The 24,309-nt window shown below is 47.2% G+C and overlaps 1 pseudogene across 1 annotated transcript in view; it reads right to left on the reverse strand.

Annotated features, from left to right (window-relative positions):
- Positions 1-24,309, reverse strand: part of LOC144179572 (sodium-coupled monocarboxylate transporter 2-like) — a 94,327-nt pseudogene that overhangs the window by 13,244 nt on the left and 56,774 nt on the right. Inside the window, exons 10-14 of the transcript XR_013324285.1 lie at positions 16,643-16,731; positions 11,203-11,312; positions 10,068-10,135; positions 6,501-6,587; positions 3,222-3,382 (exon numbers count right to left, since the gene is read on the reverse strand). The product of XR_013324285.1 is annotated as a sodium-coupled monocarboxylate transporter 2-like (transcript). The remainder of the gene's footprint in view (positions 1-3,221; positions 3,383-6,500; positions 6,588-10,067; positions 10,136-11,202; positions 11,313-16,642; positions 16,732-24,309) is intronic.

Consider the following 24,309-nt stretch of genomic DNA (forward strand, 5'->3'; position numbering starts at 1 on the left):
CGAAGAGTAATTTTCACCGGCCTTTTAGTCAAAAAAAAAAAACAAAAAAACTGCAGTTTCCCTGGATTGGCTTCCTACTCTCGACGCTTCATATAGCTTCGCCACTTAACGAACTGGTCATATCCGGAACCAAAGTCCTCTGGACTGAAGACTGCGAAACAGCTTTCAAAACCCTAAAACAAGCACTCACTTCTGGATCTGCACTATAGCATTTTGACGAGTCCGCACCCACGATTATTTATACGGACGCCAGTGGGCATAGCCTTGGTGCTGTCCTTCTACAGAGTACCGTGTCCTCATCAGAATGTGTTGTCGCCTACGCGAGCCGCAATTTGTCCCCCGCTGAAAGAACTATACCATAACCGAGAAAGAGTGCCTTGCCGTTGTCTGGGCTGTGCAAAAAGTTCGGCATTATTTGTACGGGCGCCATTTCTCGGCTGTAACGGGCCATCACGCCACTTAAAAACGTATAGGGACGTCTTGGCCGCTGGATTCTGCGCTTGCAGGAGTATGACTTCTCTGTGACCTACAAAGTCGGGCAGAACCCACAAGGATGCTGACGCTCCTTGTGTCATCACCACCAGATACTTTGTCGTCTTAAGGTTCGGCTGCAGCGGCGCCTATGGCACCTCTGCCCATAACCGGACAAGATCTCCCTTCTAACATTGTATTTTTACAACGACGTTCTGCCGACAACTAATGAACCAACTGGAAGGTTCTGCACCGCCACCTGATGGACGTTCCCGCAGGCAAGCCAATTTCGTCTTCTGAATGGTGGAGCTGTTTACCGTCTCCATTATCATCCAACCGGCCACAGATGGATTCCAATCATCCCTCGCTGCCTTCGGAACCAGATCTTTGAAGTTTTTCATGGCGAGCCGACCGCTCGACACCTTTGTTTCCACAAAACGTACGACCGAATCAAATGCCGGTTCTTTTGGCCGGGCCTTTCTGCCAGCGTCGCTAAATATGGTGCGTCATGCCCTTTGTGCCAGTTTCGTAAACGCCCAACCTCGGCCTCTGCAGGGATGCTACGACCTTTTCCCTGTCCTCCTGCTCCATTTAACGTTGTTGTCATTGACCTGAATGGACGTCTGCCTTCAACGCCGTCTGGTCATCGGTGGATTGTGCCCGCTGTAGACCACTTGACGAGGTTTGCGGAAACTGACCCTCTCCGTACGGGTTGCGCTTCCGAGGTTGCAGATTTTTTCCTACAAGCTCACATTTTGCGCCATGGATCTCCTCGCACTCTTATTAGTGATTGTGACAGAACATTCGTGTCGTCAGTCGTTGCGGAAATCCTTCGATCGGCCAGTACTGTCCACAAACAACTCGAAGCTATCACCCTCAGACGAATGGACTGACAGAACGCTTCCACCGTACCCTCTCCGATATGATTTCCTCCTATATCAACCGCGGCCAGAAGAATTGGGACGTTGTCCTTTCTTTTCTAACATACGCCTACAATACCGCCGTTCAGAGTACCACCGGATTTTCACTGTTTTTTCTTGTTATGACCGCCACGAGCCTTCTTTTTGGAGTCCTCTTTCTTTTCCTGCCCGGTATCTACAACGGACAACGTGCCGGCTCAACTAGTTTCCCGGCTAGCAAATCGTCGGAACCTCGCCCTACTCAACACCGAGTCTTACCAGAACAACCGGAAATCTTGCTATGACGTAGCTTACCGAGATGGCTCCTTTCGACCTGGAGATGATGTGTTGCTTTCGACGCCTCTGCGTGCACAAGCGACGTTTCCATACCGATCGCTACAGGGTTCATTCTCCCCACTCATAACATTCAGAAACACTGCCGTCAACAGCATCATCTTCTTTCACGCGCCACCGGCTGTCAGCCTAACATCCCGTGCCTCGCGCGACCGTCATCTTCGTCGGAGGCTCTGCTGGTTGCTCCTTTCGCAAAGCCGGAATTAATGGTCTGTGCTTCCACGTACCTGAAGAAAGGAAGTACTCTTCTTGTTGAAACGTCAGTACACTTTTATTCTTTTAATGTTTTCACGTGTGTCTCTGCATCTACCTACCTTATATATATATATATATATATATATATATATATATATATATATATATATATATATATATATATATATATATATATATATATATATATATATATATATATATATATATATATATATATATATAGGGAGTAGTAGAACTTTGAAGATGGTAGAGAACACAAGAGAAGAAAAACTTCGAACAAGGTAAAAGCACGATTGTGGCCTACGTTTCAGCAAAGAGAACTTGCTTTCCTCAGGGCGGAAAGCAAGTTCATATATATATATATATATAAAGCAAATATATATATATATATATATATATATATATATATATAATAAAAAATAATAATGTAACGTCACTAACGGTAAAAAATTGGTCTAACCATTCCCCTATGCCTTCTTTGGCGTTGTAGACTGCCGGCATTTCTTTCTGTATTTCCTAACGAGCCCCTCATTTCCAAACCCTATTATCGTGCGAAAGCTTAGCGAGGGCCTCGGTTCTGGCAGCCTTGATGCCAAGGTAGCATAAGAGGGGTTCCCGCCAGTTACCCGCTTATGACAGGCTGTAGACGTTCGCGTCACGCCCCGGGGGTTGAAAAAGAACGTCCCCTTCTCCCCGTGTAGTCTGAGTGGCGCTGGCTACCACCCTCAAGCGTCAGATACAGTTGTAGTAAATATAAATACCCCAGAAAGTGAAGGAGAACACAGTCGCCCAGATAGCCGAATTGGTAAGGAATTCGAGATCTAATCGAAAGGCGTGGGTTCGGTCCTTACTCTGGGCGCGTGTTTTTCTTACTTTCTCACGTAAGTAATAAAAAATAATCATGTAACGTCACTAACGGTAAAAAAATAGTCTAACCATTCCCCTATGCCTTCTTTGGCGTTGTAGACTTCCGGCATTTCTTTCTGTATATATATATTGGTAGACGACGATTCAGGGCAGCCTGTTATTTGGGCGGTCAGGCCGCAGACCGCCAAATCACACGAGGATGACGATAATCTACACAAATGAAGAAGTGGCTGTGAGGCCACTGTGTGATGCTCGGCTTTGACTGTATTTCTAAAAGGAGTGAACTCGCTATCGACCCCCTAGTTCAGTAAGTTGTGCAGCTAACTTCATGCCTTGCCCTTTCCCTCCTGCCATACTACCCAGGGACGCCGCCGATGTAGACACACAATGCGTGCATGTGGGAGCCCTCCTCACCCCGAGTAGTAGGTGCGCGGTGGTGGCGCCCTGGAGGTGTAGTTGTAGGAGCACATCTCCAGACTTGTGCGAGCGCCGACTGGCCGGCCGGGGTAGATGATGCCTCCGATGGCCACCCAGAAGGCCAGCCCCAGGCCCGCGCACATGGACAGCAGCACAGTCTGCACGCAGAAGCAGAAGAGGTTAGGTTAACGCAGCGGGTCCGGCTGATTGTTGATGAGGGCCGCAGAGAGTGGCTTGAACAATAGCTGGTGTCAGTGACATCTCCTTGGGAGAGATCAGCGAGGTTCGAAAATGGTCTTTTCGGAGTAACATTAATTTGAGTGTACGTGCGCAAAGCAGTACGGAACTCGGCATTCGCGATGCCATCAAGTTTCAGACGCTTGTGACTTTCTTAGAATTTGGAATGAAACGTATAGCGTTCCATCAGTCTCTTATGCCTTGCCGTTAGTGACGCAAGCGTCAGTGACACATCAGTGCCACATATCAGTGACACAGTGAACTGGTTCCAGCATGCAATTTGCTTTTAAACGGTTTGCTAAAAAATGTGCCGAGCCTGAACTTCTCTTTCTTTGAGTTACATAAACAGAACATGCCAACAGAATGTCTGAAGGAAACTAAAACCAGTACCGAGAAACGAAAAAAAGAACCATATCTTTTCGACAAGGCCCGCCTGCGCCTTGTCGACCGCAGGCTGGGTCGCCAGTAGACATTAAGGTCTCCCATTGCTCTCTAAAAGAGGGGGGGTTTCTGAACTGAACTCGTACACCCCAGGTATGTGGCAGAGTGGCGCGGCTTTTTACATTAAACCGCCGCCATTTTTGCATATTACATTTTTTGCATATAAAATTTACATTCGGAAGCGTCTGCTGCGGGAACATGCGGGTGAACTATTGTTGGGTTGAAGAAGGATCCAGATTCAATGAGGCGTAGGACTGTCTGTTGCTCTCTAGAGGGGCTGGCATAAGGTGGATGCAGTGTCTTTCTTTCAAGCCGAAAGAGGTGCGTGATTTCCCTGAAAGTGATGAGCTCAACTCAGCTCAGCTAGCACTCGATAGGCGTGGCTGGAAATCTTTAGGAGAGGCTTTCGTCCTGCAGTGTACACACAGAGGCTTATGACTATGATGATGAGCTCCACGACTTCCTCCTCCACATGGGGTGCGAGTGTGATGCCTCGTTGGTGGGCGAACTGTTTTCCCTTCATGGAGGTGTGAGCGGGAGTCCACGCTAATTTTGTTTTGTATTTGGCGTTTTGTTTTGGAGCAATCTCAGGGTCGCTGGAGGCACCCGACCCGACTGATAGCTTCGATATACTTGCTGAAGAGAGGGTGCGAGCACTCGCGCAGAAATTGCCCATACGCGAAGCCATCATGTCTACTAAAGTACCACAATACCATTACCATTATGGCTACGCCCTCGCGGCACTGAACAGCGCGGGTAGTCTGCTTGTTACCGCTCTAACCACGCGGGCCACCTCCGGGGCAGCGGCGGCGGAGGAGGCAGTAATAGCGCTCGCGTTAACAACCCGACTGTCTGCAACAGTGATAATTAATTATTCTAAAACGGCCATTCAAAACTTTGCCCGTGGGTGCGGTTCCCTCGTGGCACCCTGAATTCTCTTCAAAAATCCCCCGACTTATCTGGTTGGGCTCTATTACGATCCCGTCGCACACTGGTGTGGGAGGGAACCAGACGGCCCATGATGTGCTCGAGATATCACTACCCGTACCAGAGCTAGCCTCATACCCTCCCACGGTGCCCGATCCACTAGGAACCGACTGATAACCCATAATGGCATCGTAATGCATTACCGACTCGCCCGCCACCACTGGCCTTCCCGCCCATCCAGGTTTTACCAACTAGGAGGAATGCCTTTTTCAAACTCCTTCAAACCAATACCCTGATTTGCCCTGCAGTGCCGCACCTATATATCCATCACCCGATTGCCTCCTTCGGGTGACACGGCCACACTTGTTGTTTACTCTGCGTGGGCATGCCCTCAAGCTGCCTTCTATGTGTAAGTTGTGACAAGCAGATGCAGGCTGAGTTGGGCAGCTCTGACTTGGAAGTCCGAGCCCTCCTGGTCACTCGGGCTGCAATCATCGCCGCCAAACAGAAATCAGCGGCCACTATGCACGACTGACCCACAGAACGGAGTAAATGTCTTTCTGCCTCTTTCATCGTCGAAATCTCTCGCAACCTAAGCTGCTCATCTAATTATGCAGAAGATGCAACGTATGAAAATCAAGCTAATTTTGGCGCCATTTAGATGCTCTTGCATCCTATATAGCAACACCGAGGTACCCATGGTCTGCTGACCGAAACCTGTGGTAAACCTCTGGGGCCTACTTGTAATCTCGCGGGTCGGTGAGCCCGTGCCTTACTACTGCGTGTCAAAATTTGAGCCTCTTTCTTCGCACTGCCGAAATACCACCGAAACACACTCAGGCATCTTGGTGTGTGATTTGTATGTGCATTGTCAGGCAGTGTAGAACAAAGGGACGTTCTTTTTGAAATGATGGTTGTTGTGGCGCACTTGTGCTCTGCTATAAACAAACACCAACAAATGTACGCGCCGAAGAAGCAGTCAACGGGGTGATATCGCACAGTCGAGGGTTGGGGAATGCAATGCCGTGGCGTTTGTCCTGCGAGCATTTATCTCTCAGCGCTATTCTTTCCGGAACCATCGAATTAGATCGGGAACAACATTGCCGATCAAACAAGAACGATGCGGGCAAGTGACGACGGGGTGAAGCCTTGTAGCCCCTTTCAAGCAACATTGCACGGCGCTGAGTACGACAAAACAAGCAGGTGCGCGCTCACCTCGAAAAGCATGAAATAGCCGGGTGCGGCCATGCGCTGGCAACAAACTATAAGCAAACACATGTAACGGGGCAATGTATATATAAATATGTATGCAGTACACTTTTAATTTCGGAGACATCAAAAACAACTGATTCGTAAGACCCCTGCTAGAATAGTGATCGATGCGAAAATTGTAGGGCTTCGCTGTATGCTGTGATGGCGACGCACCAAACTGGGAGCCATCAGGCCTTGCGCCAGGCAGCCGTGGCCAGAGTTACCTTGATATAGGAATTGCGAAACTCCCCATAGGCTCCATGCATCAAAAAGTTTTTTTGATGCGGGCCGTTTTTTTTTTTTATGCGGAGTTTCGCAACTCCTTACATCGAAGAGCTGTGGCCCTGGCAGAGACAAAGGGATATCCGCCTAAGCTGGAATGCCTCAGTTCATTCAGGGCTGGCCGTGTTCCGCGCTCACCTTGCTCCCGCACCACGGGAAGAGAACACCGAGGAAGAACACGGCCCCAGATGCGCCGTCGAAAGAGCCGCTCATGACGAAGGACGCCTGCGAAGAGAAAGCGGGAACCGGCTTTGAGACTCGGGCACCTTAAAATTAAACACGAACGTTCTGCAGGCATGGTAAGAAATGGATGTAAGTTCGAGCCCTCATACGCTAGAACTGCGCACGCGGAATATTTTAGCGGTGGGAACTTGAATGGCGTTAATCCTACAGTTTAGAAAAAATTAGCGTAGCCCTTTTCCTGGAAATCTACCTACCAGGCTTGGCAAGATGTGGTTCCAAGAGTTGTACTGCGGCCAGCCTAAGATGGCTTCCTTTAGATGGCCTTCGGGTGTGGGTGCTGAAGCATACGAGGTTTTAACCACCACCCACAATGAAATAACTCCAGAAATCAAACCCGCGTGCTTTTTGCCGATGAAAAGGAAGTGACACGTATCTGAAGCCTTGGGGACCGTGATGTGGCAACCACGTCGGCTTCATCATTGAAGACACGGGAACAAAGCACAGGCAACGTTCACATCTAACGTATTTCTCATCGGCCCAACGACGGATCCTGCGAAATTAACTCCGAATTCTGATCGCCCTCCCCCATTTTTTGTAAAATCTTCTTAAATGCCCCCAAGGCACTGGTAAGGCAAGGAGTTATCCATAATAGGCGCGCCATCAACAACGCGTTATAAAGAAGCGGCCAAACTACTGCTATTTTGTAGAGCTTATTTCGATCCCTTGGCCGAAGTTGCTTGGCTGAAAGATTAAAAAAAACTTCAGACGAAAAGCGATCGAATCACTCGACCAACTATACAGTTTGCCACCCTCGTACAGATATTCTCTTTTAACGATTGAGTGCCTATTATCATCGAAGAAATTAGACTCACACGTTTCACGTATCGATGCTGAACTCGACCAAAGAGTCGTGTCTTACACGGCGGCTCCGCGAACAGCTAAGCTAACTGCTAGTTGCACGTGCAAGCTATCGCCCGGGCTATATATCCGGCATTTCGCCTCAACCAAAAACTGGTTCTTTAGCTGACCGTTTTTGATGGCCCGCTCCAGTACCGGAGGCCCGCTCAGCGCAACCGAAGCTACAGCCGTTCGCGGCCAAGACCACCACGCATGCGCAATGGCGAACCCGTTTGCTATCGGAACGGAGCGGCCCCGTGAAAAATTCCCCGCATTTCCCCGAGGGGAAGAATGTGAAAGTGCGAATGCAGGAGTTGAATTTGCGCGGTTCGGTAATGTTCGCGAAAGAGAGATCACACACACACACACAACTACAAAGAAAGAAAGATGCATTTATTCACAGACACCTATTTGTGTTGTCGTTGTACTTGATTGCTAGAGCAGATCTCAGCTTTGAAATTTCGTGTCAGTACTCCTTTGAGCGGGTGCATTAGCCCTTCTCACGCCCGATTCCTGGCCAATCCCCCACGTGGGTATGTGCCATGCACAGACACCTATTTGTGTTGTCGTTGTACTTGATTGCTAGAGCGGATCTCAGCTTTGAAATTTTGTGTCAGTACTCCTTTAAGCGGGTGCATTAGCCCTTCTCACGCCCGATTCCTGGCCAATCCCCCACGTGGGTATGTGCCATGTCAGCGGCCAGGCAGCGCGCGCCCATCTCCCCCCGTTGCCAAGGAAGACGAGGAGATTCCTGGCCAATCTCCCACGTGGGTATGTGCCATCTCCCCCCGTTGCCAAGGAAGACGAGGAGCGCGCGCACCCGCAGCTGTTGCTATGTGGACGGACGGCGGTCAACGGAATTCAGGGTCGCTTATAAAGCGCATTCGCACTTAAAACGTTGAGCTAGAACTCGGCAATACCTCACTGACACATTTTAACTATTCCCCACTTCAGAGCCCATGGAAGCTGCAACCGGTAAAGAACCCTGCCGCTACGTAATGCGCAGCTCAGTAACCATGAGCGCCTCTTAGACATGGCCTGCTCGGATGGCAACCAGCCGCCACTTTATAGAGCTCCCTTACCTCCATAAATAGCCGGCAGGTTTATCCTAAATAGGCCAGTTTGCACAATCACTATGACATTACGAGCCATCGGCCAACACTGACGTGTTTCCGTTCGAAACGATGATCGATGTTGTCATTTAAGGCTAGGGAAACAGTGCTAGGGTGTGTCAAGCATCTGGAGCACGGACATCGCCGGGCTGCGCCAAGCTAGCTTTGTTTATACGTTCCCTGCTAATTCATTTCACTGCATGACACTGGCGTCACCAGCAACGGCGTCAGCCATACAGCTTCTCACAATATACAAACTGGCGTCTATGCGGCTCACACCAAGCGCGTCTGTGTGGTCATGGGCCGCCATCAAACCGTACGCTGGCCTTAGTTTCATGATTGGCTTGGATTGGAACATTTTAGTGGCCGTAAATATATATAGAGTGCCACAAAAACGCCAAGAAGGCGGTGCAATTGTATGAGTACGCTGGTTTAAACCTAAAGAAATGGTAAGTAAATGTTTTCCTTTTACTGAGAGTCTGCCGGAACGGTAGCGTGCCTGCTATTCTGCAGATCAAGCTGGTAGTCAACAATAACGCAAAAATTTGGGTGAAGACTTATTAAAGATTTTTATTTTGCCAATATTTCAATAAAATACTGTTTTAAAATCTCAGAAAGGTTTTCTGCGCGTACCTGTAAAAACATTGCCTTCGCGGTAAACTGGTGCACAGACCGTCTGCTACACTTTCGCGGCAACTAATTACCCGCTCAGTCAAGATGTGCGGGCGCTGTTAACATATGTATTGATACTGCAAAAAGGGAACCAGGAAATGAACTCACCTTACCAAAAACTATACCGTATCTCCATTGTGGGTTCGTACTTACGTAAATATGTACCGATGGTCGCTCGCCGCCATTACAGTCCTCCCACTTGCTTATAATGAAGCACAGCGGTCTTCGCATGAGCCAACAGAGCGAACTTCCAGTTTCCAAGGAAATCGAGAGAAGCGAAGCGAGTTTCGACCATTTCGGCTACTTCGTAGACATACATAAGCATAGTGAAGAAAGCAAACCCAAGAAGACGCTTAAGAATCCGATAGACATGCCAAGCCAGCTGCACTGACCCTCCCATAACCCCCCCTCCCCCCCCCCCCCCCCCCCCCGACATGGATTCCCAGGCGCAGTTTCCTCTCTAGTATACGTACTAAGAAACTCTGTTTATGGCGTTATCAGGAGTGACGCCGCAACGGGAAGCTTTGTTAAGACGCCAGTGGTGACGCCAGTGGTATTCATGAAACCGTTTCCTTGCTCTGGAGGTCCCGCAGAAGGCGAGGCGCCTACCAGAAATGCGCACCAGTGTTCGACGACGTCGGGCAATTATCTAAAGAACAGCCGCAGCATCCGGCAACCAATTCTTCCATATCTACAGCAGAGCCCATTTAGAGGAGCACGCCTTCAAGGTGCGTACAAAAGAACGTTGACAGATGATGACTCGTGCTGTTTGCCTTTGCCGACACCTGGCTCTGCGGATGGTTACAAAAAAAATGTTAAGCTTTGTGACATGTGTACTTACTTGCATGATTGAGGGCAGGCTGCCGGCGAGGAACGCAATGACTATGGTGAGAAGTCCATATCCAGCAGCTGAAACATGGTACGAATCGCGTTTTCCCGACCGTCACAATCAGCAGGAAGAAACAACAGGGAAATCGAGCTTTCGAAACTTGAGCGAGCATTTATAGGGGAATAACGCAGTTTGAACCAGTGAAAGGGTGAGCTGCCGTTAATATTGAGGGCATTTGAATAGGTAGCCTTTGGAGCTTACTGGTGACCACCGCTCAAGTATTATAAAAACATTTGTACTCCTTAGAATCTGATAAATGTTTAACAAGATAATGACTCATCGCGTTCGTTAAAAGTTCATAAAAAGACCCATAAAGAGTGTGTTCTCTGAGACAGATGTCTGCTAAAAACAATACTCGTTGAAAGGTCCTAACATCAATTACATGTTGAATGTCATTCCACTGAGGCGGCAATTTTCCTTAGTCTGAATTCCGTTGGGCAAGATTTAATTTTGCAGTGCAAAAACAGTCTTAAAGAAACCATAAACGCAACATAAATTCGTTATTTGTATGAAACATGTTTTGATAACTTTTTAAACTTCATTCTGGGCTCCAAGAATGTTTTTGCCACAAAAAGATTTAATATTGACAAACTTTAAATTTTCCCACAACACCGCGCCAGGACTGACGCCATTGGGACGGCACCAATACAGATGAGCCGACGAGCTCTATGCTGGCATTAAAGCAGAGCGATGACGCGGAACCAGAGTTCCACTGCGTAACACAACCGTGTTTATTTGCGGTTAGTTTGCTCGGAGGAAGTGCGTGAAAGTGGGGGGCGACGAATCGCCCTTGCATCCTGTTTATTACTATCTAGCTTAATTGTAAAAATTGATTAAAAATTTCCACGCTCATTACTCCGGCATGTCAAGCTTTCGGATGAACCCAACTATTGTTTTGTCTTCGCGATCCACTCAACAAATACGAATACCGCAAATCAGCCCACATATCAACAACGTAAACACCTTCACAGAAATTGGGGAAAAATGTTTTTCATCTTCCTACGTCTATCACCAGGCGAAATTGTTCCTGTCGGTAGTGATGACGTTGCATATTTTGGTACAGTGGGGTGTGATTGTGAACACTCACCAAGGCCTTTTGTCACCCACATGACACCCGCGGGCGAAAGGTTGAGCCTCGGCTCTAGGAAGTCCTCCCAAGTTATGCCAGCCAGTGCGTTATAGCCGGAGGACATCGTGCTAAGGTGGAGAGGGAAAAATAGAGGTGGAATAGAAAGGATATTTGTTAACAGTTTTCCCTGTCACAACTTACTTTAGCACTACGTCACCTTTTTCCCTTCAGCTTAGCAAACAGTATGACTCTACAGGTAAAAGAAGTTATCAAACGTCTAAATATTAAATAAATCTGGGCGCATGATTCAAAATGAAGTAGGTGAACCATAGACCTCTTTTAGTGGTGAAGCATCTTAGGACCTCGCTCTGTCCGGGGCTTGGCGTCCGCGTACAGAGTGTTGCGCATGCGCGAGGAGCATTGGATTGGATTGGACTGGATTGGATTTGATTGAATTTGCATTGGATTGGATTTGGATTGAAATGAATTGGATTGGATTGGATTAAATTGAATTGTATCGGATTGGATTGCATTGAAATTGTATATACTGTATGTTGAATCCCCCGCTGGGGTATGCTTCCACATTATCGTCATCATGTACATAATCAGGTCATTAAAGCACAGAACCCTGCTCCGGTCAGCCATGACACCTAACCCCGCTGCCTGTCTCCTCTTGCCGTAACATTTGGTGACGACAAGCCCGGGAAGAAAACCAGGGACCGACGGGGACAGCAGGGATGCCAGTGGCTGCAGGCAACTGAGCCCCAGAATCGCTCACCGCCAACTCACCCTTAGCCACCTGGCACCATGGGTGACAGTGACCGTATTCCGAACACGGACTCCCTCGAAGGCACCCACGCCAACAGTGGTGTTCCTTCCACCAGCCTCGAGGGACGGGAGACAATCCAGACTCGACCGACACCGGGCGTGGCAACCCCCGGTGCACCGACGAAAACCGGCCGCAAATGGCCAACCGACGCAGAGAAGCCCCGTCCCGTCCAGCCCTCCATGCTTAGCACGAACGCTACAACTACCGAGATGCAAGCTGGTGAGCTGGATGCTCTGCGTCCGTTGCGGAACCATATCCGTACCGACTTTAAGAGAATTTTGTCCAGTATCGACCGACTGTTAATTTCAGAATCTTGCGACGTGATGAAGCTGAAGGCTAACTTGGAAAACCTGCATTAAATCAGAAAAGATCTTATCGAATTGGATTCTGATATAGTCGCGAACCATGCATTGGGTTTGTTTATTTATGTTTTGCTTTTACCGCCCGGCTGCGCCGGTCTGTGTTATCTGTGTACCAAGGAAAGGGCGTGTTCCATTCTTTCTTTCTGTGCCGCATGTGTTAGCTCTTCTGATAGGGAGAGCGTTCCGAACTATCGTGAACAGCCTAGAATAATCCTCTTTGTTATGGAGGTAAATCGACTGTTCGAGAAACGGTCGCGCCTAGAGATAAAAAGCCTGCAGAGCAGACGCCGCGGCATTCCATTCCACTCTCCGACGCTCGCCGACGCACGTCAAATTGTTGACTGCTGCTTCGCCACCTGTGTACTTTTTGAGTTGTTAGGGGAGCGCAAGTTCGCTTCAATAGACTTGTTTTCCTTGAAGACAACTGCGTCGTCTTTGGCCACGTGACAATATATTTCATCTGATTGAAGAGGAAATTGAACAGGAGACTGAGGAGCAAGATGGATACACTCTCTGCTTCTTTAGAGCAAACGCTTATCTCAAACATTGGTTACAGTGCCTCAAAACCAAGGAACCTTTAAACATGAAATCGACATCATTTTCCGAAATGGCCGCATTTCTCAAAACGCCCAGAGACTTGTACTCCTCCACCGAAAGCCTTCCAAAGGCTGCCAAAAAGGACAACCAGAACTTATCTGCCGTGGAGGTTGGAGAAACTCAAACGGTTGCTATCGAATTGAACGTAGCGCAAGCTTCTGAAAAAACGTGCATTGAGCCGGTACCAGACAGTTTGAGTACCTCTTACTTCATGTATGGCGCCTGAATATCTCGAAGCCGTACCTACGCACGCATGCGACTACTCGCCAGCTCCTTTTGCGTTTCAAGAAGGTCGGCTTGATAGCGTAGGCCCAGAAGCCGTGGCATGCGTAAAGGCTGTCCACACAGACATGGTTACCTCTAGGCAAGAATAGTATAGGAGAAAGCTTCGTCGACGTGTAACCTTCAGTCAGTAGAATGTTGCCAACACCTAGACGGTGCCAAAAGGTGATTACAAGAGTAAAACGCAGAGATCGAGAACCGTGAACTGCGGATACAGCCGACGTTTACCACTGAAGATAACCTACCGTACACTCAGGTTCAAGACTCAGAGGAAATTTCGGAAAACAGCATTTGCTCCTGCCAGAGACGTGCATCATCAGCGCCGACCTCGAGGAAATGTGCAGTCTGGCCTTTTGAACGCCAATACAAACCGTCTGTTGTTCGTGTCATCGTTACAACACTCAGCGCTGCTGAAGCTGCGACGACGGTTAAAGCACCGCTGGAAGCGGAACAGGCGCCCAGACTTGAGACCGCAAGAAAGGATCTACATTACATACTGAAAACCAGACGTTAGGACTGCGGATTCATTGCTTGTCTATTGGTGATTTCGCGGGCGGGAGAAAAGGAAGCCGTTTCGAGCCGTTTCGAACTGAAGAAGAATTTAGCGGCCTCTCGGTACCACGAAGAGCATCAGCAGAGACACGCGTGCTGGTTTACCGACACCAGTCCCATGCATTGCTTGCAACACTTTTGATCGAGCCGCGGCGCACCCGAGAAAAGGGTCAACTACGGCAGGTTCCTTGGCATCGTGTGTTTGGTGCCTCAAGTCTCCAGCGGCAGACGTGCGAACTGCGGCAGCGGGAGGATGTTGAATACCCCGCTGGAGTATGCTCCCGCATTATCATCATCGCGTACATAATCGTGTCAATAAAGCTGAGAACCCCCTTCCGGTCAGCCATGCCACCGAACCCTGCTGTCTGCCTTCTCTGGCCTTAACACTCTACACACGCGTTGTCACTCGTTTACATGCGCGAGTGGGCAATGCCAGGGGTGATTTACGGTAAGAACGATCCCCAGGGCTGCGCCCACTCGTCTTGATTCACTTCGTGGAGATGCGTGAATTTTTTTCACGAGATCTGAGTAGACTGTTACTTATTGCGACTCGGTTATTGCTGACTACAATTATGTGGGTTCACCAGCAACGTGGGATGGTTTATTTATTTATTTTTTTATTTATTTAGTACCCATAGCGCTTTGCGGCATTACAGGGGGGGGGGGGGGTGTACAAAAAGGCAGTCACAAGAAGTACTTATCAGCAAGCAAGAAAGCAAGTTATAAGAGAACGCATATATACATTTCAAATAGCTGAAGACATGCCACGAAAGAATACTGCATTATTACAATAATTCATAAAAAGGCACTCACAAGTACTTTACACAAGCGGGAATCGAAGGTTCAAAAAACGACAAAGCAATGGAAAGGGCATATAACATTTTCGATAGCCCTCAGACACACCACGTGAAAAGACAGCATTGGTACGATAATTGAAAAAACAGTGCGTTCGGCGAGGCTGCAAAAATGCAATTCATGTATTAAAAGAAGCAATTGCAGAACAGTGAGCGGACAGGTGATTTGAGGAAACAGCAAAACCTGCGCTGTAGCAAACACATGACAATGTTAGTTTAGGCCTTCGGGTGACGTAACTGTGGACAGGAACGTGTTACTAGAATGGTGTACAAACACAGAAGAAGGTAATCTGTTCCACTGACGAATGGTTTTAGGAAAAAATGAGTGAAGGAACGCACTAGATTTACAATCTCTCACGAACTTTATAAATATGGTCTATGCGGGCGGATATGTGATGAGGCAGGAAAATATACGATTCGCGCGGCATACCATTCTGTGAAAAATAAACTTAATAAAATAATTTTAAGCGAAATACAGTTCTGCGATGCTCAAGTGATTCCCAATTTAGTAAGTTCAAGCGGGTATTTTCTAAAACTTGTCTCTTTTGTCAACTTTCCTAACACATACCTGGTTGCGAGGCTTTGAAGTTTTTCCAATTTAGCTTTATCAAGCAGGGTTGGCGGGTCCCATACCGTGCAAGCATATTCGAGTATAGGCCGTATGTTTGTTTTGTACAATCTTTCTCTGGCAGTTTGCGGAAAGGTTCTTGTGTTGCGGCGCAGAAAACCTAATGTCCGTGAAGCCTTACGGGTAATATAATCGATGTGTCTGTGCCAGCATAGTGTTGATGTAAACTCCTAAGTATTTAAATAATGAGCAATCTGTTATTTTATAAGTTGGGTAGTGGACATTTTCTTTTCGGGTAAACATGATAAAGACAGTTTTTTCCAGGTTTATTGACATGCCCCATTTTTCGCACCAAGTATTAATCTTGTTCAGATCATTTTGAATTACGTGGGTATCACTTTCACAAGAAATTTTCCTGTACAGCACACAATCGTCAGCGAAGAGCCTTATTGATGATGTAATGTTATCACTGATATCATTTATGTAAAGCAGAAACAACAAAGGCCCCAAGACCGATCCCTGGGGCACCCCTGACGACACAGCTGAGGTATGAGAGGCTGCACCATTGATAGACAACATATTGTTGTCTACCGGTAATGTACGCTGAAAGTCATGACAAAGTCTTAGGGGTGATACCATAGAAGGACAGTTTTTCAATAACAGTTTATGTGGTACTACATCAAATGCTTTTCTAAAATCTAAGAAAATGCAATCAACAGATTCACGACCATCGAGTGTTAGTGCGATATCATGCGTGAACTGTATTAGTTTAGTGACGCAAGATAAACCCTTCCGGAATCCATGCTGCGATGGGTTAAACAAAGGGTTATTTTCAATGTGTTTTACAATGTTGCTATACAAAATATGTTCTAGGACCTTGCAGCACACACTAATAAGAGAGATGGGGCGGTAATTTGATACAGCAGAACGTGGGCCGGTCTTGTGAATTGAAGTAACACTCGCTATTTTCCATTCGTGTGGAAGGACACCCTCTTGGAAAGATTTTTCAAAAACTATTCTTAAATATGGTGCAACAGAAGACGCGCAAGGCCTTAGCAGTGCATTTGGTAATTGGTCTGGGCCAGGTGCTTTTGAAACATTTAAGTTCTCCAGCAGTTGTTCGATTCCGCGTGTGTCAAAAAGTACATCTTCCATTGGTTTTTGAACAACGAGGGTACATATGCTATGTTGATCAGTTGGCGATAACGCCGATCGAAATACAGAACTAAAATAGCGATTGAAACATTGCGCTTTTTCGAAAGCTTCCTCCGTAACACTGTGACATTCAACTATAGGTGGAATCGAGATGCTGTCTTTTTTGCTACTTTTCATGTATTTCCAAATTTATTTATTTATTTATTTATTTATTTATTTATTTGTATCTGTTTTTGTTTACCGTTTCTGAATTTCGTACCTGAGCGATCCGCTGTACACCGCGGTGACGAACAGCCCTGTCAAACCAGGCAGGTGGCCCAGGGTGTCCATGACAAAGTAGGGCATTAGCTGCATTTCAAAGCACACACATCTTTGGACAGCCCGAATCAAGTGATTATATTAAGGCGAAAAGCTTACATGACTGGTCGTTCACTCGACTTTGAACTTGTTTGGTGTTTATACTCATCGCATAAAAAAGAAAAGCCGTTGCTATGGAACGGTTTGTTCTGTGGAATCCTTTGAACGCCTCGCGCTTCCCCGCGGACGCTGACATGCACACCTTGCTGCACCGAGATTTCTTTTGAAAACGCTCGAAAACGCACAAAAGGACCTCCGGCGATGACAAAGGTCAAGGCACGGAGTGTAATTAGGATTATTACAACAACACAAAAGTCCCTACAGTTCCTTTCGATGACTGACTCTCGCGCTCTGCATAAACTACCCGAAGAGTTAGGGCGGCTGGCGGTTCAAAGACGCGTGAACCCTCTGGACGCCTTCAACAAAATAGGGGGATGACCAGACAAATTAGCCAACTAACTTGGGCTAATATATGAATAGCTAACTCATGTGGAAATTCAGATGGCTAATTAGAGGGGGGATGTGCATGGCAGGATGAGCTTGCGTGGACGTCAATATTTATTTATTTATTCAAAAATACCCCTAAAGGCTTCACTAGGAGGGTATTACATAGAGGGCGGGATACATTGCAAACGAATAAAAAAGAGTGCTAACAGCACGTTAATAAGCAAACAAGTAAATACAAGGGGGTGTGAGGCAAAAAAGAAAAAGAAAGCAAGAAAGAAGGTAAACAAACAAAAAATCTGAAAAGGACTGAAACAAACTTACAAAAGCACTTTTTAGTAAAGTTAACATACAAAATGGGTGCGTAAAAGTTCTTGGAATTTGGTCAGATCTGTTGCATTTACAATGTGAGATGGTAGGGCGTTTCAATGCACAATTGTGAGAGGTATGAAGGATTGTGAATATTTAGAAGTGTGGCATTTCACACGTGTCATTTTTAAGGCATGGTCCCGCCGGGGAAAGATGGTCGGTGTCGAAGAAAAGAAATCAGGATGCTGTACAGTTATGAAACGATGGTACAGTTTATGAAACGATGATAAACGTGATAGCTTACGGCGATGTGATAGGATAGGTAAAGATGCGCGAAGTTTTAGAGCCATGACGCTGGTATGACGTGAATAATCTGAAAAGATGAAACGAACAGCGCGACTTTGAAGGAATTCAATTTGGTCAACTAAGTATGCTTTGTCAGGGTCCCAAATGGCAGATGCGTATTCAATTTTAGGTCTTATGACAGTTGTGTATGCAAGTTTGCGGAGGTTTGATGGAGCATGTTTGAATCTGAGCTTTAAAAAACCCAGTGAGCGGTTGGCGGATGCAAGAATGATGATATATGATGATTCCATGTCAGGTCAGAGTGCAGGTTAAGTCCCAGATACTTGCAAGTGTCTGATAGCTCAACAGTTGTGTTATTTAAAGAACAGGAAGTTTAAATGCGAGATGCGTGGTTTGTAAAGACATAAGTTTAGTTTTAGAATTATTCAGCGAGATTAACCACGTGGAACACCAAGTAGATATTTAGTCAAAGTCAGTTTGGATGGCCAGTTGGTCAGTAAAGCAGCTTATTTTACGCTAAATAACAAAGTAATCGGCAAACAGCCTGATCCTCGAAGAAACGCAATTTGGTAAGTCATTCATAAAAATTAGAAAAAGTAAAGGGGTCGGGACACTGCCTTGTGGAACACCAGAGTGTACTTGACCAAAAAAAGAATTAACGTTATTAGCAGATATGAATTGAACCCTTGACGACAGAAAATCTTTAACCCATGCAATTACAAGAGGGTGGATATTAAGCTGTGTAAGTTTGATTAGCAATCTGTGGTGGGGTACCCGGTCGAAAGCTTTGGAAAAATCTAGAAATATTGAGTCGATTTGAAGCCCAGCGTCAATGGACGAGTGATTGCCGTTAGTGAAGCCAGCAAGATGAGTGTCACAGGAGTACCATTTCCTAAACCCGTGTTGCTATTTAAAGATGATTTAAAGATACCTTTACGTGTGCTTTCGTAACTTCCACTGTTTGTCCCGCCATTCTTACTGATATAAAAAGAATGTGCCCTAAATTTAAGCGCAAATAGCTCGTTCGGAAAGTTCTGCCTAATTGGAGTTTGCTTTTTCCGGCCTCCGCCAATCGCAGAGCTGGCTGGTATGACGTCATAGGTTCTGTTGCGGGAAATGAGCTAGTGGGTTCCATGGCCATTCCCTTTTTTTCCTCATTATACAGCTTATTCGGGCAAAGTTTACGTTAAAAGTGGTGTCAGCACGATTCTAACGAGGCAATCTTTTGAATAAACCAAACTTGTATTTTGTCTTCATGGTCCCTTTAAAGCACTGCCCAATATTGCTAAAAAAGAGGTAAATGTGGCTAGAAAAGGCTCATAAATGTATGTAAGCGGCTTATTAAGGCTACTAAATATTACTTGATGATGATGGTTGGATGTTTATGGCGCAAGGCCAACTGGGGCAAAGAGCGCCAAAACAATAGTCATATATGAGGGGTGAAACCTTAAACACTAAGTAAAGTCAGCAAAAACAAAAGTACAATCATAAAACGACAATGAGCATAGCTGGTGTATAGGGCCAGATTTCATTATGCGTGATGGAAATGAGGTTTAAAAACTTGACGTCTGACAAATACTCAAACACACGTTTCACGGAAACAACGGCATCGTCACCTAGAGAAAACGATGGCTGTAGGGGAATATGTTGTCTGTAGAGTTCTCTGAAGTGTTTGTGTCGTGTTGTGTGAAGTGCCTTGCATGTGATCAGTATGTGCACTACGGATAGGGCCTCTCCGCACCTGCTGCACTGGGGTCTAGAAGATCCCGTCAGCAGATACGAGTGCGTTGCATGCGTGTGCCCCATCCGCAGCCTACCCAATGCGACTTCCGTGTGTCTGTTGTGTGAATCAGTTGTGTATCGTCCCAAGTGTGGCTTTATTACATGTAGTTTGTTGTCTGTCTGTTCATTCCACTGTGCTTGCCATTTCCTACGAAGGTATTGTCGAATTTGTGGCTTAAGGTCACTCTGTGGTAGTATTGGTATATCTACTGTGTCCCTGAGTGCAGCAGCTGCGGCCTTCTGATCCGCAACCTCATTGCCAGCAATCCCAGCATGGCCTGGAACCCAACACAACACCAGAACAAGTTTTTGGGCATATATAAACATGATAGTGTTGAAAACCATATGGACAATTCTGTTTTTGCATGGCTTGTATGATGCCAATGCGCGCACAACGCTCAAGGAATCTGTATATATGATGGACTTCGAGATTTTGTGTTCAAGAATGTGTTGTGCAATGAGTAAGATGCCATATGCTTCAGCTGAGTAAATTGTGGTGTATGTGCTCCTGGTTCTGCATGCATCAAAGTTTGGTCCATGAGCAGCGCAAGACACTATGGTTGCAGTTTTTGATGCGTCACTATAAAACTCTGCACATTGATACTTGTACTGCAGGGAGAAGAAGTGCTGCAAAATTGCAGTTTGTGGTACCCTGGTTTTATCAATATTCATGAAAGACAAGTCACAACACACAGGTTGAAGCTGCCAGGGTGGTAAAACGTCAGTAAAAGAAGATGTGTAAATGTCTGAAAAGGAGATGTTGAAATCCGAAGCTTCCTGTCTCACTCTAAGTGAGAATGGCAAAGGAACGGATGGGCGATTTACAAACACTGGTGCTGTGGATGCATCATTAAAAACAGGTTTAAAAGGATGGTTATTTATCGATGAAATTTTGAAAGCGTAGAGCAAATCCATGTACGTTCGTTGGTCCTCAAGGCACCATTTGTTACATTCAACGTATAGACTCTTTGCCGGGCTAGTGCGGAACGCACCCGACGAAAGGCGGAGGCCCAAGTGGAGTACTGGGTCAAGCATTTTTAGTGCGGTTTTTGATGTCGACCCATACACGACAATTCCGTAGTCTAACTGAGACCCGACTAAGGCGGTAAAAACCCGGATAAGTAGTTCTTTGTCTGCACCATAGGATTGGTGGGAGAGGACCTTGAGAATGTTTAGTGTTTTGAGGCATTTATGTTTAAGTGCTTTGATGTGAGGTATGAACGTGAGCTTGTTATCAAATATGACACCTAAAAACTTGTGCTCTCTTTTAACAGGAATAGACGCACGGCCAAGAGCAATCTCAGGGTCCGCATTAAGCTCGCGCTTGCGGGAGAACAGAACACAAGTACTTTTGCCCGGGTTCAGTTTAAAACCGTTAAGGTCCGCCCATCCAGCAAGCTTCTTAACACCGAGCTGTACTTGACGTTCGCAAATTGACAGGTTACAGGATTTAAAAGATATTTGAACATCGTCTACATAGATGGAACAGGAAATGGTTGGTGGCAATGCCTTTCGGAGGGAGTTCATCTTAACTATAAACAATGTGCAGCTAAGAACTCCTCCTTGCGGCACACCATTTTCCTGCACATGTATCCCCGACAGGGATGACCCAACCTTAACACGAAATGTCCTCGTAGACATGTAGCTAGAAATGGTATTTAACATGTTACCTGACACACCAAAGGACTTCAGGTCGCTAAGGATGCCATATCGCCAGGCTGTGTCGTAAGCCTTTTCAAGATCAAAGAATACCGTAAGGCAGAACTGCTTATGAGCAAATGCATCTTTTATGAAGGATTCCAACGCAACAAGTTGATCGTTGGTAGATCGCCCCACCCTAAAGCCTGCCTGGCAGCTCTCGAGAAGACCGCTGTACTCAAGGAAGTACACGAGCCTGCGATTTATCATCTTCTCGAGCAGCTTGCACAGGCAGCTTGTTAGAGCGATGGGACGATAACTGGCGGGAGAGGAAGGGTCCTTCCCTTCCTTCAGGAACGCCACTACTATGGCCTCCCTCCGAGAGTGCGGAATCTACCCAGAAAGCCATATTTTATTGTATAGGTGTAGGAGTGTTTCAAGAGTGTCTGGGTGTAGGTGTTGTTTCATGGTGTATGTAATTTTATCTGCCCCTGGAGCTGAAGGTTTACATGTGCTCAGCGCAACCCTCAACTCATAGAGTGTAAATTCAGAATTGTAACCAGATTTTGACCTGTTATTGTCATGTAGGGACTTTTTTTCACAAGCGATTTTATGTATCAGGAAAGTGTTTGTGTAGTGTGCAGAGCTGGAAACGTGTTGGAAGTGTTGTGCAAGTGTGTTAGCCTGATCTTCTAGTGTGTCCCCTGTTGTACTGACCAGGGCCAGGCTGTGTGTCTGTTGTCCTTTTAGTTTTCGTATTCGTGTCCAGACTTTGCGTGTGTCTGTGTAAGAGTTTATGGATGTCAAGACGGTGTGCCAACTCTCTCTTTTTGCCTCACGGCGCACACGTTTTCCTAACGCCTTGGCCCGTTTGAACAAGAGGAGGTTTCCCGACGTGGGGTACCGACGAAGGATACGCCACGCCTTGTTCTGGGCCTCTCGCGCCCGCCTATAGTCCTCATTCCACCACGGCCTCCGGTGGTTGCGCGGGGCACCAGAGGCGTGGGGAATGGACTTTTCGGCGGCGTCGAGGATGTGCGCCATGAGGAATTGGGTAGCTTCTTCATCGTGTAGGTGTCCTATGGATGTGTGGTGTAGTTTCGATGTCTCTGTAAATATGTTCCAGTTAGCTAGTGCCTCATTAAACCTATTATGAGAAGATGAACTGCTTGGGCCTTTACCTATATATGTCAGTGAAGTGGGGAAATGGTCACTGCCATATGGGTCGGTGCCCACACCCCACTCAAGACATGGAAAGAGAATTGCCGAACCAATAGCCAAGTCAAGATTTGAGTATGTGTTGTGTCCTATGTTATGGTATGTAGGCTGTTTATTGTTGAAAAGGCATGCTCCAGAGGATGTAAGAAACTTCTCTATCAGGCGACCCCGGGCATCCGTACGAGAAGAGCCCCAAAGAGAATTGTGAGCATTAAGGTCGCCTGTTAGAATGTATGGTTCGGGCAGCTGGTCCACCAGCGCCTCGAAGTCAGAGCTCAACAGTGTAATATCAGGGGGAATGTATAGGGAGCATACCGTTATCAACCTATTAAATATTATTAAGCGTATTGCTACAGCCTCAAGGATAGTGTTTAAAGTGACAGGGTGGCATGCTAAGGATTTCGGGACGATTATGGCCACACCGCCAGAAGAGTGTGTGCAGCCATCCCTGTCTTTCCTGTATACCAGGTAACTATTCAAGAAATTTGTGTGTTTAGAATTCAAATGTGTTTCCTGAACACACATTACACTTGGCTGATTGGTATGCGGAATCTCATACACGTCGTCAAGATTATTCAGAAGGCCTCTGCCTCAGAAGGCCATTGAACAATATTTTTTCTTCCCATTATTTAGTGTAAGAGCTACTGGAGTGTGTATGTTTATGTGTCGTCTTTCGGGGCTGTGACTCTGGGATTTGGCTTTTTGGGCGGCCTGTCTGTAGGCTTGGACGTCGGAGGCCGATCCTTGCGCTGCGTTGCAGGAAAGAATGGCACGACGTCCGTCTCGTCGTCCGATGTCTTGGGTGTGCCCTTCGAACCAGGCCCCCCGGACTTGGCCCCCCTTCGGGGGCCCTTCGTTTGACCCGCCACCGCCGCAGGTATCGGAGGCACCAGAAGTGGCACTGGCGGTGCGGTGGCGGTGGGAGCCGGTGCGGAGCCCGTGGTGTCCATGGCACCCTCCAACGCACTGGAGGATGCGGAGGCAGGGACGGGAGCGGCACCGGTCCCGACGGAAGAGGTTGCCACCACAACCGCTGCTGGCTCAGCGAGTGGTGCGGAGGCGGGTTGGGCTGCCAGAGGCAACCCAGGGGGGGGGGGGGGGGGGCAGGGGCAGGACCAAGTCCGACTCGCGGTACTGGGTCCCCGCCGAAACCAGACGCCGCTCCGCCCCCCGTCGAGCTGCGTCGGCGTAACTCCCCAGGGGGAAACAGGCAAACCTCTTTCGCGCCTCTGGGAAGGTGATGTTTTCAGTGACCTTGATGTTGATTATTTTCTTTTCTAATTGAAACTTTTCACATTTTCTGGAGTACGCCGCGTGTGGGCCCTGACAGTTTACGAAAAGAAATTGTTGAACGTTACAGTTGTCGGACGGGTGGTCGTGCTGGGCGCATTTTGCGCAGGTAAGTCGGCCGCGACAGGAGTTTGTGCCGTGCCCGAACCGTTGGCACTTGAAACAGCGCTGCGGGTTCGGGATGTACGGCCGGACTGAACATCGGATGTAACCAGAGTTGATGAATTCTGGAAGGGTGGACTTGTCAAAGGTTGGGATGAGGTGCTTTGTCGGTATTTGTTTATCGTCTCTGCGGATGGTTATGCGCCTGACCACTGTTACGCCCTGACTACGAAGGCCCTCCAGCAGGTCAGCTTCAGATTCATTTAGTAGGTCATACTCGGAAATCACGCCCTGGGAGCTGTTTAGGCTGCGGTGGGGCGTGACTCGGATTGGCAGATCGGCGATGCTGGTTTGTGCAAGAAGTTTATTGGCCTGGTCCTGGCTACTGACCTCGACAGGAATTTCACCGGTTCGATGTTTTTTGGCCTTATACAACCCTCCAACCATACCGTCAAGAAACTTTGAAATAAGAAATACCGA

Source organism: Haemaphysalis longicornis, unplaced genomic scaffold (genome assembly GCF_048455015.1).
Source record: "Haemaphysalis longicornis isolate Haplotype H1 unplaced genomic scaffold, Haemaphysalis longicornis Haplotype H1 scaffold_4, whole genome shotgun sequence".
In the NCBI taxonomy this organism is placed as follows: domain Eukaryota; kingdom Metazoa; phylum Arthropoda; class Arachnida; order Ixodida; family Ixodidae; genus Haemaphysalis; species Haemaphysalis longicornis.